At 41.7% G+C, this 17,303-nt stretch overlaps 1 long non-coding RNA gene and 1 other non-coding gene across 2 annotated transcripts in view; one reads left to right on the forward strand and one right to left on the reverse strand.

The window, feature by feature from the left end:
• Positions 1-17,303, reverse strand: part of LOC132345534 (uncharacterized) — a 98,934-nt gene that overhangs the window by 57,954 nt on the left and 23,677 nt on the right. The gene's annotated exons all lie outside the window — the stretch shown is intronic.
• On the forward strand, positions 4,074-4,144 carry TRNAC-GCA (transfer RNA cysteine (anticodon GCA)). The gene has a single exon. It is a non-coding gene; the product is annotated as a tRNA-Cys (tRNA).

A 17,303-nucleotide genomic window follows, 5' to 3' on the forward strand; every position in this document is an offset into this window, starting at 1 on the left:
AGGCATCTTTGTTTCAGTAATAATAGACACCAGTTTCTTAACACTGAATATGAGCAAATGATAGATGTTATTTCATTTAACCTCAGCTCCATGAGGCAGGTGACATCATCCCCATTTATAGTTAGGAAACTGAGGCTCAGAAAAGCTAAGTGCCACCATGCATTACATACCTAGATCATTCTGAAACCATAAGACAAACCAAGATATCTAAGACTCCAAAATCCATGTTCTTGGCACTCTCTCCAAGGTGTCTTGAGGCAATAGCAGCAGCAGTTGCAAAGCTCTTTACTTTAGAGGACTTTTTCCAAGCGGAGAAGGGTCTGGAAACTTGCAGGTTTCATGAACCCCTGGCTTCTCACCCCAAGCAACTTCACAATATATCACTGAAATGTAACAGTCACAGGTGTGTGCATGATAACTCGCTTCAGTCGAGTCTGATTCTTTGCAACCCCAAGGGCATAGCCTGCCAGGCTCCTCTGTCCATGGACTTCTCCGGGCAAGAATACTGGAGTGGGTTGGCAGTATGACTGCCCTTCCGCAGTGATAAGGTCTGAAATCAAAATTAGCCTCTCGGAAGTTTACGGATCAATAAACTAAAGTCATCTAGTACAGGACAAAAGCCATCATGATAAAGAAAGCAGTGACTGTTATCTTCAAATCTGTGTCAGGGGGCTCTCAGACTGGAACAGAATGGTTGGCTGTATGTCTTCTGCTCACTGAGCACTGTGCTATTAAGGCTTGAGATCTCGCAGAGATGTGGATGGACCTAGAGACCGTCAAGCAGAGTGAAGTAAGCCAGAGAGAGAAAAATAAATATTGTATATTAATGCATATATGTGGAATCTAGAAAACTGGTACAGATGAACCTATTTGGCAAGCAGAAATAGAGACACAGACATAGAGAACAAACGTATGGATACCAAGGAGGTGAAGGGGGCGGATGGGATGAATAGGGAAATTAGGATTGGCATATGTACACTCCTATGTATAAAATAGATAACTAATGAGAACCTACTGTGCAGCACAGGAAACTCTACTCAATGCTCTGTGGGGAGCTAAATAGGAAGGAAATCCCCAAGGAGGGGATATATGTAGACACGTAACTGACTCAGTGTGCTGTACAGCAGAAACTAACACAGCATTGTCAAGCCATTACACTCTAGTAAATATTTTTTAAATAAAGAGAATTTTTCTGAAATTAAAAAAAAAAAAAAAAAGGTTTGAGAATTCTAGAATGTGCCAAGTTGGAACCCTGAACAAACTTTCCCGCATGACTTACAGAACGTCCTTGGTTCTGTGTTTCCCATACTTTCTGAGGGGGAAGTAGGCTTTTTGCTGTCTTCATTTCCCCATACTGCCTGGAGCAGCAGTACTGAAACCATTCAGTGGTGTGAACTGGGCAATGTCTAAAGGTCACATCGCCGGCAGGTGCAGTCTGAGTTGAGGTGACCACAGATAGCAAGATCAAACCTGTTCATCCTAAAGGAAATTAACACTGAATATTCACTGGGAGGACTGATGCTGAAGCTCCAATACTTTGACCACCTGATGCAAAGAGCTGACTCATTGGAAAAGACCCTAATGCTGGGAAAGATTGAAGACAGGAAGAGAAGGGGAGCACAGAGGATAAGATGGGTAGATAGCATCACTGATCAATGGATCTGAACTCAGGCAAACTCCGGGAGATGGTGAGGGACAGGGAGACCTGGTGTGCTGCAGTCCATGGGGTCGCAAACAGTCGGATGACTTTGCGACTGAACAACAAGAAGTGAAGGAATAGTGCATACTGAAGGCTTACTGTGTACTCAGCACTGTGCCGCTTGCTCTCTAGAGGCCCTTTAGCAGACCCTTAACGATGCAATTAAAAAGACTTCATTTGTCCCAACTCTGCTACCAACTAGTTTGGAGAAATCTTTGGGAGAATCTTTCAGTCTCTCTGAGTGTTTATCTTTAAAATTGAACTAATAATTTCTATATTAATCACTGAGCCCATCGATATTAATTGAAGGCCCACTGTGTGCTAAGCATTACAAAAGCTGGATACACATAGAGGTAAATTAAAATAAACCATTGTCTTATAAGTAAGTTTGGGGACTGCAATTGTCCAGCATGATGATTAAAGTTAACAATACTGTATTTGTTTATTTGCTGAAAGTAAATCTTGAAAGTTGTCATACAAGAAAAGAATTGTAACTATATGTGTGTGATGAATATTAACTAAACTTGTTGTGGTGATTATTTTGCAATATATATATATATATACACATACATATAAAGAAAGTTGAGCACTGAAGAATTGATGCTTTTGAACTGTGATGTTGGAGAAGACTCTTGAGAGTCCCTTGGACTGATAGGAGATCCAACCAGTCCATCCTGAAGGAAATCAGTCCTGAGTATTCATTGGAAGGACTGATGCTGAAGCTGAAGCTCCAATACTTTGGCCACCTGATGAGAAGAACTGATTCATTTGAAAAGACCTTGATGCTGGGAGGGATTGGGGGGCAGGAGGAGAAGGGGATGGCAGAGGATGAGATGGTTGGATGGCTTCACCGACTCAATGGACATGAGTTTGAGTGAACTCCGGGAGTTGGTGATGAACACGGAGGCCTGGCGCACTGCAGTCCATGGGATCACAAAGAGTCAGACACGATTGAGTGACTGAACTGAACTGACTGATATAGACACAAATATGTATATCAAATCATATATATGTATACATATATAAATATCAAATCATCATGTTGTTTGTCTTAAATTTATGAATCATGTTATATGTCAATTATCTCAAAAACCTCAACTTATCTCAAGAAAGCTGGAAAAATTTTAACAAAGTAAAATAATTCAGTGTCTATTTTTTGGAACTTATGATTTACGAACACAGGCAAGTGTGGTAAATTATATAAAATATTTGGCCTCTGGTCATTGTTTCATTTAATCTTCACAGTCATCCTATGAAGAATATGCTCTTTTCACATCAATGTTATCTACTATCGTTAAATGTTGAAAATAAACTTAGTCAGATACAGACTGAGAAAAAAAATACCAAGTACTAGATTCATCTTAATTGCAAAAGTTAAGTGGCCATCATTAGCTGATCGTTTCATATAATTAAAGTAAGGTTGAGAATGTGGTATATTTCATATTGAAAAATAGACCTTGTCTTTTATTGATTCATGCCTAGTTTCAGTGAACATTTGTGGTTCATCATTGTATTCTTATTAGCATCTGGCCCAGTGTCTGGTACATATTAGGTGATTAATACATAATTGTTTAATAAATCGACCACTTATTACATTATTACCAGGCATTACTTATTCTGGAAATTGGCATTGAATCTCATCTTTGTTCCTAGAAATTGTGTTAAGCCTGTGGATAAAAACATGAAATTCTGGCCCAATAAGCTTTAGAAAATCTATGTCCATACAAATACAGGGAAGGAAAAGTAGTGGAGACTAGTCTCAGATGAGGAGTGTCCCCACAACTCCAAAATAACCCCTCTATCTCTACTCTGAACTGCTTTCCAGAGCACACCCTACAGGGAGAATGAGGCCCTGTTGCCCACGGTAATAACCTGCTGGTAACACAGCTGTATTGACTCCCTTCCTGAGTCTGTGTCACGTCTGCTCTCACTTCCCAGTGCCTCCTGAAATCCCTGGATCCTTATCTCAGAGGCTCTTTCTGGGGGGACTTACTCTAAAATAGTCAGATGTTGCTAAGCCCGAGGCATAACTGTGTATATAACTTTGTAAGGTTACAAGGGTAGAGACGTGGAAGAAAGAATATGAAGGCTTTGGGCTAGAAATAATTTAGAAAGGTCAGTTCTCTTTGTCGGCATGCTAGGGAGTTACCAAGAGACCTAAAGGGAAATGGAAAGGTGGGGTCAGGGTGCAGCTAAAGTTAGAGAGCACAGGGCAGGACGTGAGCCTGTCTTCAGACAGCTGCCTTTTCCTCCAAACACACAGAGTAACTTGGAAACACAAGAAGAGGAGTGAGCAGAGGGCAAGGGATAGGAGCAAAATGAAGAGGAGGACGGGCTCCCATTTAATCATTATCTACCAAGTTAGTAGTGGGCTTCTCTGGTGGCTCAGTGGTAAAGAATCTGCCTGCAAAGCAGGAGACCCAGGTTCGATCCCTGGGTGGGGAAGATCCCCTGGAGTAGGAAATGACTACCCACTCCAGTATTCTTGCCTGGAGAATGCCATGGACAGACGAGCCTGGCGGGTTACAGTCCATGGTATCACCAAGAGTCTGACATGACTCAGCAACTAAAACACCACCACCACCAAGCTACCAATACTGCCTCCCAGCGCTTTATGTTTATTTCCACGGGGTCTTTGAATGTCAAGTCTAGGGTTTGGGAGCACATGAGAATCAGTGATTCCAGCAAGCAAGGCAGGAAACAGTGAAGACAAACAGAATTACCTAATAAAGGAGGATGGACTGTGTGAAGCAGGAGAGGGGCTTACTGAGTTGGGTGGAGGGCATGACAGGCTGTGGCTACAAGCAGGAAAACAACACTCAGAAACAGACTGGTGAAAGCCCTGAGTGTGACTCCACGGACTGGTGGACCAGAGATAGAGGTCGTTAGCCCAGGAAATGTGCATGGGGTCAAGGGATCTGAAGGGTTAACTCAGATTTGAAGTCACTAAAGATGAGGGCAAGGGACAAGGCAGAGGGGGAGGGACTGGCATCAGCTCAAAGAGTCTCAGGAAGTGAGAACAGATCCTATGAGTCACAGCGCTGAGATGGTGCAGGCTTCACCTGAACAGGGGAGATTCCCTGAGGGTAGGGAGAGTGTGAGCAGGTACACCGCCAAGGGCAAAGAGCTGGCGCTCCATCCTGCCTGTGACTCAAGGCAGCGAGGCACAGTGAGGAGAACTATTGGCAGAATAGCAATTTTAGGCACAAGAAGAAAGGGACTTTCCTGGTAGTCCAATGGTCAAAACTCTGCCCTTCCAGTGCACGGGGCCCAAGTGCGATTCCTGTTCAGGGAACTAGATCCTTCATGCTGCAGCTAAGAGCTGGCACAGCCAAATAAATAAATAATAAATATTTTTTAATAGGAGAAGGAAAAAAAGTTTCAAAAACATGGATTTATATAAATGGAAATGTAATGGTTATTTTTACGTGTCAACTTGGCTAGGCCACAGCACCCAGATATTTGATCAAACATTATTCTATATGTTTCTATGAAAGTACTTTTTAGATGTGGTTTTTCAAGGTTTATTTTATTTTTGGTTGTTCTGGGTCTTTGTTGCTGCATGAGGGCTTTCTCTAGTTTCAGCAAGCGGAGGGTACTCTCTGTAGCCATCATGGTCTTCTCACTGTGGTGGCTTCTCTTGTGGAGCACAGGTTTAGGTGGGTGGGCTCAGTAGTTGTGGCCCATGAGCTTTGTAGCCCCGAGGCATGTGGAATCTTCCAGGACCAGGGATTGAACCCATGCCCCCTGCACTGGCAAGCGGATTCTTATCCACTGTACCATCAGGGAAGTCCTAGATGCGATTTGAATTTAAATCAGTACACTTTGAGTAAAGCTGATTGCCCTCCATAACATGGGTGCGTGCATGTGCGCTAAGTTGCTTCAGTTGTGTTCGGCTCTTTGCAGGCCCATGGACTGTAGCCCAACAGGCTCCTCTGTCCATGGGATTCTCCAGGCAAGAATATTGGAGAGGGTTGGCATTTCGTACTTTAGGAGATCTTCGCAACCCAGGGATCAAAACCTGTGTCTCTTAGGTCTCCTGCATTGGCAGGCAGATAACACAGGGGGGCCTCATCCAATCAGCTGAAGGCCCTCAGGGAAAAACACTTTCCTCCCCCAAAGAACGGGGAATTCTGCCAGCAGGCTGCCTTTAGGCTTGAACTGTAACTTCTGCTCTCTCCTGGATCTCCTGCTTCCTGACCCAGCCCTGCAGATTTGGACTTGCCTGCCACCACAACGGCATGAACCAGTTCCTTAAATTAATCTCTTTGTTGCCTCCCTAACCCCTCTCTTTCTTTCTCTCTCTGTCTCTCAGTAGATGATAGATGATAGATGATAGGGATGTAGTGAAAAAGAAACATAATCTGTTGCCTCTATTTGATATTACATTATAAACAAATAGCCTTCCCAAATGGCTCAGATGGTAAAGAATCTGCCTATAATGCAGGAGAATGGGTTTTGATCCCTGGGTTGGTAAGATGCCCTGGAGGAGGGCACGGCAACCTATTCCAGTACTCTTGCCTGGAGAATCCCCATGGATAGAGGTGCCTGTCAGGTTACAGTCTGTAAGGTCACAAAGAGTTGGACACGACTGAGCCATTAAGCAGAGCAGAGAGCAGAAGGATGTAGAGATGTAGATATAAATATACAACTTTATATCTACACATCTACATCTAGATACACACACCCTATTGGTTCTGTTTTTCTGGAGAAATCTGACTAATACAAGGACCGCAGGACTTTCCCACAATAGAGTGGGGATTCCAAAGATTACAGCGAAAGCCAAAATGGTAATAGAGTGAGGGAGAGCAGAAAATGGGCGAGAGGGGTGAGACTGACCCAATGGGGAATTTGAGAATAAGGAACAAATTAGAGGGATTCATGGGGATAAAGGCATAAATCCCCGTCAATTGAATTTAAGTGCAGAAAAAGACCATTCTGGTTATTTTAATCGAGTTTGGATTTAACACAGGGAATTGGGTGCTTACAAAACTTTAGGAAAAGCTGGCTTTCTGGAAAAGATTCCTAGAACAACACAGCCAGTCGGCCTTCTGGGAGCTGCTTCCTGGCCACGAACAGGAAGATGGGCACTCGGAGCTGCCACAGGAAGACAGGAAAGATTGACCTCACAAATACATGGCTTTAGCTGAATTCCTGGGAACCTAACACCATGGAGGTGGTAGATACAATGCCCAGTGCCAGCAATACATTTAGGGGCCCATAAAACTTCTTACCAACAAATTTATTTTTTGCGTTTTTCATTATTTTATTCTATTGCATTACAGTTGCTTTACAATGTTGTGTTAGTTTCTGCTGTATCACAAAGTGAATCAACCATAAGCGTACGTATATCCCCTCCCTCTTAAACTTCCCTCCCACACCCCCATAAAACTTAACTTCTTTTAAAATTAGATTAAAAATGAAATTTTAGGCTAAATTAATGTTCAAGTATTTAATAATAACATTAACCTTTATCCCAATGCAGTCACAGAGTATAATTTTTTAATGAAGGGAGGGATTCATGACGGTAGGAGTGCCTAGGGCCGGTGAAAGTCACAAGGGGCCCCGGAAGCCATTGCCGCCGCCACCTTTGCAATTGCCTTGCGACTCCTGTGCAACTAGTGGATGGACCCTGTAACGTGCTGCAGAAAACAGCACAGTAAACAAAAAGACAGTGAGGAGAAAAGAAGAAAACCTCGCTTCCACCTTCTTAACTGAGGCAAACGCATCTCATCAATGGGAATGATTTGTGTCTGAACTCTTAGCTCCACAGGAATCTGGAACATACAGTTTTAGATTTCTAGTCTCCATGGTACCAGAAGACACACACAAAGGAAGTCAGATCAGACGCTGAGAGCTCGTCCTGCCACATTCAGCACACTTGCGTTAGGGAGCACAGGAGGACCTCAGGGCCTCCCGATAGAGGGAAAGGAAGGACAGAGGGCCCTGATGTTACGTAAGTTAGACTTTGCTGAAAATGAAAGAAATGCCCCTTTACTCTCCAAGGAACAGCACGTGTTTCTGACAGCGAGTCTCAGGTTCTGATCCCACCCTAGTCCAAACAGCTATTACAACTGGACTGAACCAGCCTACTCCCTCTCCCCAATTTTACTGGCAACGATCCATGCATACGGGGATGGGGACAATTCATCTTCAAGTCAACAGCAGCTTCCAGCTTCTCTCGGTATTTTTCCTCCCCGCTGATCTCATCTTTACCTTTCTTCCCTTTTCTCACTGTGTTCCAGTAACAAATGCTCCTAAAACACGACAAAACACGCTCACCTTAGGGGCTTTGCACTTGCTATTCTTTAGTAGGAAATAGCCAGACTTACCCTCTCACCTTCTTTAGGTACCTCTTCAAATGCCATCTTATCTGTGGCACTTTATGTCAGAGGGCGAACGGCAGACTCAAGCACATCCTGTCTTTCCCTCTGCCCTAGTTTCCTGCTAAGCACTTAGCATCTTCTAACACACGCCATTGTGTTTTTTTTGGAGTAAAATTGATTTACAGTATTGTGTTGGCTTCTGGTATATAGCACAGTGTTCAGATATATATACATATGAAGGACAGGGAACTATATTCAATAATTTTTTAATAAACCATAATAGAGAAGAATATGAAAAGGATGTATGTATGTATATATATAAAATAACTGTTGTTTATCTGTTTTGTATATAGCAATTTGTATCTGCTAATCTGTATCTGGAATAGCCACTATGGAAAACAGTATGAAGTTTCCTTAATAAACTAAAAATAGAATTACCATATGATCCAGCAAACCTATTCCTAGGCATTAGAGAAAACTCTAATTCAAAAAGATACATGCATCCCAATGTTCATAGCAGCACTATTTATAATAATCAAGGTATGGAAGCCAAGACATGGAATCAACAGATGAATAGATAAAGAATATGTGATACAGGGATTTCCCTGGTGGTCCAGTGGCTAAGACTCCACACGCCCACTACAGGGGGCCTAGGTTCAATCCCTGGTCCGGGAACTGAATCCCACATATCCCAACAAAGATCAAGCATGCTGCAACCAAGATACAACACAGACAAATAAATAAATATATATATATATTAAAAAGAATATGTGATGCATATATACCATGGTGTATTACTTGGCCATAAAAAGAATGAGTTAATGCCATTTGCAGCAACATGGATGAACTGAGAGATTATCATACTAAGTGAAGTAAATCAGACAAAGAAAAATATCATATCACTTATGTGTGGAGTCTAAAAGATAATACAAATGGACTTATTTACAAAAGAGAAACAGACTTAGACACAGAAAACAAACTGACACACTCCATTTAATATATTTGATTAGGATGTATCGTCACCTCTAGAAAATAAATTCTATGAAGAACGAGACTGTTCACCCATATCCTCAGCACCTGTCGTAGTGCTTGGTGCTTCTGAAGTCCTCAAAAATATTTATGAGTAAGTGAGTGAATGAAGGAATGAAGAATATTCACCCTTAGAGTCAACTTTTCTCCCAGCTAATTCATTTGGCTAATGTGATCATCTTCAAAGTTCTCTGACGTATACAGTTTGTGTTTAGATTCATGCACAGAATTGAAACTGAGAAGAATAATGTCTCCTAATGCTCTGTTTCAGTCATCCAGATTTATAGCTCTATGTTTCCTCATGTTATGTGTGAGGAGAGATCCAAAGAGGAGTGACTGCAAAGGGGTGAAAGTGAAAGTCAGTCAGTCGTGTCCGACTCTTTTCATGGACTATACAGTCCATGAAATTCTCCAGGCCAGAATACCAAGTGGGTAGCCTTTCCCTTCTCCAGGGGATCTTCCCAACCCAGGAATCGAACCCAGGTCTCCTGCATTGCAGGTGGATTCTTTACCAACTGAGCCGCAAGGGAAACCCAGAACAAAGTTTAGGTCCTCCGATTCTGAGCTCAGAGTATTTTCTGCTCTAAACCATCATGACTTGTATTCTTTTAGCATCCTTATTTTCATGTACACTCTAGGAATAATTGAGGGGAAAGATAGCTAACATGGGCAAATGCAAATTCAAATATTATTGCTCAGTCGTGTCCAACACTTTGGGACCTCATGGACTGTAGCCCACCAGACTCCTCTGTCCATGGAATTTCCCAGGCAAGAATACTGGAGTCAGTAGCCATTTCCTCCTACAGGAGATCCTCCCAACCCAGGGATCAAACCCGTGTTTCCTGTGTCTCCTGCACTGCAGGCAAATTCTTTACCTGCTGAGCCATCAGAAAAGATCCAACATGGGCAATTCTCCAGAAAAGAACTCTAATTTTACTCTTTCTCTTTCAAGAAAAGGTACGGAATACAACTGAGTGAGAGTATATTATCATAGGATATATTAGTTAAGGGGCTTCCCTTGTAGCTCAGTCGGTAAAGAATCTGCCTACAAAACAGGATACCCAAGTTCAATTCCTGGGTTGGGAAGATCCCCTGGAGAAGGAAATGGCAACCTACTCCAGTATTCCTGCCTGGAGAATCCCATGGACTGTAGCCTGCCAGGCTCCTCTGTCCATGGTGGGGTTGCAAGAGTTGGACACGACTTAGCGACTAAACCACCACCATATTACTTAAGATCTTTCTGGATGATAAAGACAAAATCCATCTCAAAGTGACTTAACCAAGAGAAGGTATTTATTGGATTTTGTACTAAAAACCCAGAGATAGTGTAGACTTCAGGCACAGTTGGATTCAGGCTTCAAAATGTATCATAAAGACATGGTTTTTCCTCATCTCTCAGCTCTGCCTCCCACTGATGAATTTCAGCCTCAGTCTCCACATGGGAACGAATGACTGCAGGAATTCTGGCCTCATGACAGCTCCATGATAGTTCACACCAATTGAGAGGGAATGTCTGTTTCTGCTCCAAAGCCTTACCAAAGCAACTGTTGAATTTTGATAGCTGTTATGGGCCATGTGTCATCCCTTAATTAAATCTACAGTCTAGAGTAGGCTAGACTCTCATTGGCCAGAATATTTTGGGGTTGGGGATGGAAAAATCACCAGTACCACTGGAATTGAGAGTGTGGAAGAAGTAAGTCCCTAATTCAAAGTAAGTCCTTGATCAGGGAGTGATGTAAAGAATGCTAAAAATCCAAATAATTAAAAATGTCCACAAGACATGGAAGACCTAAAGTTTATTCATATTCAAATTTACTACATTAATACTATGTGACTTTTGACACATCCCACAACTGCAGGAGACAGCAGAGTGTATCGACTGTAAGATAGAGAGAATGAGCAACTTTGAGTTCATAGACAAGAGTATAGAACTGGGCTTCAGCATGGCTGAATAATAATCTTGAATCTTGTTTTGACCTCAGACTTTTCCATGTGATCCTGAGTAATTCACCTTACCTTTCTGGTTCTCCAGCTTTTTTTTTTTTTTTTTTTAATCTGTTAAACAGATGAAAGAAACATCTACTTGCATTACCTAGCTCGCTGGTTACCATGTGCCTGAAATCAGATAAAATCATTATGCAAGGTGAGGCACATAATTTTATTAGTTTATCATGAGAGATTTTCCATGCAAATATCACATATTTTGTTTCAATAAAGGATGATGAGGCTAATCTACCCAGTGACTTTTAGTTCTAAGTGTTTATACAGTTAAATTTCTGACTGCAAAATTGAAGCAACTTTCTTTTGTTGGTTCCAACATCTGAGTCCAAAGTTTAACCAGGTATTCACTTACTGACCTCTCACTAAGAAAGAACATTTGAAGAGTTAGTCTAAGATCTGAGATGAAGGTAATCCATGGACAGATTTTTTAAATTCTCGTTCATTCATTCCTTTCACAGATAATTTTAAGTACCTATTACATGATAAATAATATAAACAAGGTCCTGAATCCATAGCACTTAGAATCAAGGCGGCATTAAGATTTTTTTTTTTTTAAGATTTTAAACTAATAATCATGCCAGTGAATGGGCTTTCTTGGTGGCTGACTAGTAAAGAATCTGTCCGCCAATACAGAAGTAGCAGTTTTGATCCCTGGTCTGGGAAGAGGAAATGACAACCTGCTCCAGTATTCTTGACTAGGAAATCCCATGGACAGAGGAGCCTGGTGGGTTTCACTTTCATCAAGAGGCTTTTTAGTTCCTCTTCACTTTCTGCCATAAGGGTGCTGTCATCTGCATATCTGAGGTTATTGATATTTCTCCCGGCAGTCTTGATTCCAGCTTGTGCTTCTTCCAGCCCAGCGTTTCTCATGATGTACTCTGCATAGAAGTTAAATAAGCAGGGTGACAATATACAGCCTTGACGTACTCCTTTTCCTATTTGGAACCAGTCTGTTGTTCCATGTCCAGTTCTAACTGTTGCTTCTTGACCTGCATATAGGCTTCTCAAGAGGCAGGTCAGGTGGTCTGGTATTTCCATCTCTTGAAGAATTTTCCACAGTTTATTGTGATCCACACAGTCAAAGGCTTTGGCATAGTCAATAAAGCAGAAATAGATGTTTTTCTGGAACTCTCTTGCTTTTTCGATGACCCAGCAGATGTTGGCAATTTGATCTCTGGTTCCTCTGCCTTTTCTAAAACCAGCTTGAACATCTGGAAGTTCACAGTTCACGTATTGCTGAATCCTGGCTTGGAGAATTTTGAGTATTACTTTACTAGCGTGTGAGATGAGTGCAATTGTGAGGTAGTTTGAGCCTTCTTTGGCATTGCCTTTCTTTGATCCTGGAATGAAAAGTGACCTTTTCCAGTCCTGTGGCCACTGCTGAGTTTTCCAAATTTGCTGGCATATTGAGTGCAGCACTTTCACAGCATCATCTTTCAGGATTTGAAATAGCTCAACTGCAATTCCGTTACCTCCACTAGCTTTGTTCATAGTGATGCTTCCTAAGGCCCACTTAACTTCACATTCCAGGATGTCTGGCTCTAGGTCAGTGATCACACCATCGTGATTATCTGGGTCGTGAAGATCTTTTTTGTACAGTTCTTCTGTGTATTCTTGCCACCTCTTCTTAATATCTTCTGGTTCTGTTAGGTCCCTACTATTTCTGTCCTTTTTCGAGCCCATCTTTGCATGAAATGTTCCCTTGATATCTCTAATTTTCTTGAAGAGATCTCTAGTCTTTCCCATTCTGTTGTTTTCCTCTATTTCTTTGCATTGATCACTGAGGAAGGCTTTCTTATCTCTCCTTGCTGTTGTTTGGAACTCTGCATTCAGATGCTTATATCTTTCCTTTTCTCCTTTGCTTTTCGCTTCTTTTCTTTTCACAGCTATTTGTAAGGCCTCCCCAGACAGCCATTTTGCTTTTTTGCATTTCTTTTCCATGGGGATGGTCTTGATCCTTGTCTCCTGTACAATGTCACGAACCTCATTCCATAGCTCATCAGGCACTCTATCTATCAGATCTAGGCCCTTAAATCTATTTCTCACTTCCACTGTATAATCATAAGGGATTTGATTTAGGTCATACCTGAATGGTCTAGTGGTTTTCCCCACTTTCTTCAATTTAAGTCTTAGTGACTAAAAAACAACAGGCCAATGAATATATAACCAAAAACTGTCAAGAGCTATAGGACCATCTGATGAGAACTTGTAATTTGACTGACAGAAGCCTCTCTGGTGAAATGACATTTAATCTGAAACTCAAATGACAAGTATACTTAGTCATTAGAAAATTGTGGTGATGGTGGAGGTGGTGAGTAAGAATCAGGAGTGTTCTCAGAGAGGGAAAGGCCGTACAAATGAGCCATACTGAGTGTCTGCTGTTTTTGTCTACCCAGAATCCCTATCCCCCTTCTTTTTCTTTTCTTTTGGTAACCTAAACCTTCTCTCCTGTGAGGAACCCATTCTGCCACGGTTTAGGTAGATATCTGGCTGATACTGACCACAACGCTCCTTCTCCCACTTATGGGCACTTACATCAAGCTAGCCAGCCAAGGAGTCACCTGCAACCTTTCTTATAGAGTATCAGAATAAACAGAATCATGTGGCTATCGTTATTAAGTGAAGAATGTGTAATGTGTAAGAAAATGTGTAAGAGAGTTAGCCAATGGTTAGAGAGGGCATGTTCGCACAAGACCATCCTCACTTCTGACACCAAGCGCACATTTGGTAGTTCCCACAGCTACCTTCAGTTTTGAGAATTAGTTAGAAAAACAGAGTTCACTTAAAGCTGTGGAATTAAAGGTTATAGTTTATTGCAGGCAAAGGACAGATTAAAATCAGCCAAAGGCTGGGAGGGTACCTCACTGGCCGGGAGGGTACCAAACCTGGAGTATTGAGCTGTCCTCTCCCAGTGGAGTCAGGATTGCATTACTCTCTTGACACTATGTGTGACAATATGCAGAGAATGTTGCCAATCAGGAAATTCATTTGACCATCAGCAGACAGAACTTTCTGGAGAAGGCAATGGCACCCCACTCCAGTACTCTTGCCTGGAAAATCCCATGGATGGAGGAGCCTGGTAGGCTGCAGACAATGGGGTTGCGAAGAGTCGGACACAACAGAGCAACTTCACTTTCACTTTTCCCTTTCATGCACTGGAGAAGGAAATGGCAATCCACTCCAGTGTTCTTGCCTGGAGAATCCCAGGGACGGGGGAGCCTGGTGAGCTGCCGTGTATGGGGTCGCACAGAGTCGTACATGACTAAAGCGACTTAGCAGCAGTAGCAGCAGCAGACAGAACTTTCACAAGGGCTTCATCCCCTAAATATGATGTGGGTGGTCTCAGTCCCCAGCCCCTCCAGAGGTCAACTGATACCACTGACTCAAAGTCACCTTAAGATGCACATTGCTGATATGGATCAAAGCCCTTGCCTTAACTCACAGTGTTACTATCTGGCTGGTGTACAGCCCCCAGGCAAGTAGAGACACTTGTATCAAGCATGACATTCAAAGCGCCTAAAAATTACTTCCCAGAAGCCTAGGATAAAGGGATGAAGGCCAGACCTCTCTCTGGGTAAAATTAATTCTTCATTACATAAATCAGCGTCTTAGAGAGTGGATATCTTACATCTGTGAGGACAGATCATGTCAAATCAAGAAGAATCAAACCAAAGATAAGCAGAGTCATAAAATAAAACAACACAATAAGGTCATAATTTGAGTTTCTGGAATTAGCCACGTTTGAGTTCAGTTCAGGCGCTCAGTAGTGTCCAGCATTTTGTGATCCCATGGACTGCAGCATGCCAGGCTTCCCCGTCCATCACCAACTCCTGGAGCTTGCTCAAACATGTCTATTGAGTCAGTGATGCCATCCAACCATCTCATCCTCTGGCATCCTCTTATCCTCCTGCCTTCAATCTTTCCCAGCACCAGGGTCTTTTCCAATGAGTCAGTTCTTCACATCAGGTGGCCAAAGTATTGGACTTTCAACTTCAGCATCAGTCCTTCCAACGAACATTCAGGACTGATTTCCTTTAGGATGGACTGGTTGGATCTCCTTGCAGTCCAAGGAACTTTCAAGTGTCTTCTCCAACACCACAGTTCAAAAGCATCAATTCTCTGGCACTCAGCTTTTTTATAGTCCAACTCTCACATCCATACATGACTACTGGAAAGACCATAACTTTGACTAAATGGACCTTTGTCGGCAAATAATATCTCTGCTTTTTAATGTGCAGTCTAGGTTGGTCATAGTTTTTCTTCCAAGGAGCAAGCATCTTAGCTATATCTGAAGCCGCTTAGTACATGACTTACTGTGTTCCCTGTTTTTGCTTAAGTTTATTTGAGTTGATTTTTGTTCTTACAATTAGAGAGGTTGTCAGACAGGTTCAATCCTTGGATTGGGAAGATCCCCTGGAGTAGGAAATGGCAACCCGCTCCAGTAGTCTTGCCTGGGAAATTCCATGGACAGAGCAGCCTAGGGGCTTACAAGTCCACTGGGTTGCAAAGGGTTCAGTAGGACAGAATGACTAAACACACATGAGGTGGGAAAGAACTCATTCATTTCAACGGTTTAAAAGAAGAGCCATAATGTAATGAACAAAGGGGAGTGATTGCTAGAAGACACTAAAGACATAGGAAAGACGAGACCATATAAGAGTTTATATGCTGTATTTATTAAGAAAAATTTCAGGGAATTTATTCTAAGTAGAAATTTTCTAAAGAATTTTAAGAGGGAAGTGACATTTGATTTACAATTTTAATCATAAATCACAAATTTAATCATAAAATGGGCGGGGATGAGGGAGAATGCAGATGAAGAAGAATATCTACTTTTGAGAAAAATTAGGAGATAAAACTGGCAGGACGTGATGATTGATTGGCTATGGATAGTGAGAAAGAAGGATGTGTTCAAAGTGACCCTCAGACTCTTGGCATGAGCCACTATGATGAGTGGAATTAGCACTTACTGAGATGAGAGAATGAAGGGGTAGAAGTTAGAGATGAGTTTTAGATATTATACATTCAAAATGCCTGTCATTCACATAAGAGATTATTTCAAGGACCCAAGAGAAGAAAATATGTCATGAAGGAGAGGGTGACTGATAGTATTAAATCCTGGGAGCTACAATCAGGACCAACGAGTGTCTGCTGGATTTGGAAATATGGCATTTATAGAGTGCTTCAGCAAGAGCAGTTTTAATGGAGTGGTGGCAAAGAAGCCGTATGAGTTGGGCTGCAAGTGAATGGGAAGCAAGCAATTAAGACTGCATAGAGAACTTTCCTAATAAGCTTGTCTGTGGAAGGAAGTCAAGACAAAACTGGGCAAGAATGTGGAGTCAGAGGAAGTATATTTTTTGGTTTTGTTTTCTTTTAAGATAGAAGATGCTTGGTCATGTCTGAATTCAGATATAGATAGATTCTAGTAGAGAGAAAGATATAGAGGAAAGAAAAATAAAGTGCTAGTTAGAGTTACGATACCTGCTATAACGAAGTGACTCAGCAATATACAGTAGGTCAAACATAATAGAAATTTTTTCCTGTGGTATATACAATGGAATATTATTCAGCCATTAAAGGACCACAATTGGGTTATTTATGTAGTGACATGGATGGACCTAGAGACTATCATACAGAGAGAAATAAGTCAGAGAAAAACAGTACCATATATTAATACATAAGTATGGAATCCAGAAACATGGTATAGATGATCTCATTGGGAAAGCAGAAATACAGACACAGAAGTGGAGAACAAATGTATGGACACCAAGGGGGAGAAGGGAAGCGGTTATTATGAATGATGATATTATGGATGAATTGAGATTGACATGTATATGCTAATAGATAACTAAAGAGACCCTACTGTATGGCTCAGGGAACTCTACTCAGTGCTCTGTGGTGACCTTAATGGGAAAGAAATTCAGAAAAAGAGACGATATATGTAAACATGTAGCTGATTCCAAGAAATTAAAAGATGTTTGCTCCTTGGAAGAAAAGCTATGACCAACCTAGATAGCATATTAAAAAGCAGAGATATTATTTTGTCGACAAAGGTCCGTATAGTCAAAGTTATGGTTTTTCGAGTAGTCATGTATGGATGTGAGAGTTGGACTATAAAGAAAGCTGAGTGCCAGAGAATTGATGCTTTTGAACTGTGGTGTTGGAGAAGACTCTTGAGAGTCCCTTGGACTGCAAGGACATCCAACCAGTCCATCCTAAAGGAAATCAGTGCTGAATATTCATTGGAA

The sequence above is a fragment of the Bos taurus genome, chromosome 6 (assembly GCF_002263795.3).
Source record: "Bos taurus isolate L1 Dominette 01449 registration number 42190680 breed Hereford chromosome 6, ARS-UCD2.0, whole genome shotgun sequence".
NCBI lineage: Eukaryota > Metazoa > Chordata > Mammalia > Artiodactyla > Bovidae > Bos > Bos taurus.